The sequence below is a fragment of the Pygoscelis adeliae genome, unplaced genomic scaffold (genome assembly GCF_000699105.1).
Source record: "Pygoscelis adeliae isolate BGI_AS28 unplaced genomic scaffold, ASM69910v1 Scaffold387, whole genome shotgun sequence".
Lineage (NCBI taxonomy): Eukaryota > Metazoa > Chordata > Aves > Sphenisciformes > Spheniscidae > Pygoscelis > Pygoscelis adeliae.
The window spans coordinates 1,345,520-1,347,397 of NW_008825115.1; positions in this window are offsets into that span (position 1 = coordinate 1,345,520).

Genomic DNA, 1,878 nt, shown 5'->3' on the forward strand with positions numbered 1-1,878 from the left:
TCAGCCGTGCGTCTGGGGCCAGGATTGCTCTGCGGGTGCTGGTGTCCAGCAGGAGGAGTGGCTGCCCGAGGCCACTGGAGTGCCGTGGGGTGCACAGGGGTGCTCAAAGCCCTGGGGGTGCTTGGAGCCCTGGTGCTGCCCCTGACCCCACCCTGCCTCGCCATGTCTCAGATGTGCTTCGGAGCCGAGCCCTGCCCTGTTCCACCCAGTTCCTGGGAATCCCCCGTGCTGCAGCACCCCTTGCACCTGGATGACAGGGACAGTGAGCAAGCATCCCCGGCGTATCCCCAGCATGTCCCAGGCATGTCCCGGCCGCAGTGCTGGTGCACACCCTCAGCCCCAGCTCACACGCATGGGCAGGGAGATGCAGGCGATGCGCAGAACAAGCGCCAGCAGCCCCGCACCGTGGGGGTGGCCAGTGCTACCCTGGCAGCTGCCAACGGCAATGACACCCCATCCCCCGGGGGGGGGTCCTGTGGTGCTGTTGCCCACAGCCACCCACACCCTGGCCCCAGGCAGCACGGGTGCTGTAGCCCGAGGCTGGCTCCTCTCCCCGCCGGCTCCAAGCCAGCAAAACGCAGCCGGCAGCGCCGGGGCAGGTCAGGCATCGTCCCACAGCACCCCACGTGCTGCCCGCAGCCCCGCTTCAGGGATGGGCCTCCAGGGCCAGGCAGGAGCAGGGCAGGAGGGACGCAGGCGGCAGGGCAGCCGGGATGGTGCAGCCAGATGCCCACGGTGGGTGCCGGGCAGGAGGAAGGGGCATGGCAGGGCATCGCCCACCTGGCTGGGGCCATGCTGCCTTTGCACCTGCTCCTGGGAGGGCTGGTTTGGGAGGGGGCTGCACCCATTGCTCAGCCCCCCCAGTACGGAGGACCAGTCCTCCTTCCCAGGGTCCATACCTGCCCCAAGGCACCGAGATGGGTGGGCGTGGGGGCAGCCATGGGGTAACTGCGCCAGCCCCTGGCAGAGGCCGCAGAGCTCCTGCGGCTCAGCACCCAGCCGGCGGGGACGTGCCAAGCCAGAGGAACTTGGGAGACGGGATCTCGTGCCCAGAGCGGGGCCAGGGCCGGGGGGTTTCCAGGGTTTAAAATACACGCAAAGGAAAGAGCCTGAGCTGCTGCTGCGCCCCAACACCCCCACGGCAAACTTTCCGTTTGGCTGCGGTCACGGTACAGCCCCCAACAGACTAAGGGCAGGGGCAGGCAGCACCTGCCTGCCATCCATCTGGGCAGCGCCGGCAGCGGCGACAGGAGGTGCCCTCGTCCTTGGGGTGACCCGCGCAGAACCGTCAACGCCGAGGACAGCCGGCCCAGCCGCGCTCCCAAAAACCTGTCTGCTAGCATCACACTGGGAAAACAGAAACCTGGCTCAAAGGCAGGGCACAGGGCTCCGCGCCTGCCGGGATCCGGCCTCTCAGGGAGCAGGTGCCCAGCACCTCTGAAAAACAGGTCTTGAGCCTCACAACGCGGATGCGGGCACCTACCGGGGCTGGGGCCGCGCAGGATCCAGCTCCGCTCCCAGCAGGCTGCCTGTGCTGCCGCCCGTCCCTGCTTGGAGCCCTCCAACGAGCAAGAGCTGTGCTAACTATTTTGGACATGGCACCACGGGACTGTCACATCACCGCTCCGCACGTCGCATCACGTTGCTCTGACGGTTCGCAGCAGCGGCTCTGCTGGCGTCCCTGCACCGGGAGAGCTCCTGAGCTGCCTGCTCCCAAACACAGGCACTGGCTGGCAACCAGTTCGCCCTGCACCCTCCCTCTCCACTGTGCTGGAGGGAGAAGGGCTGGAGAAATCAGGGAGCACCCGGATAAGAATGAAGCCTGCTCCGTGCCCTGCTCCTCACCCCTCTGCCCGCCTGCGGGGCAGCATCCCACCC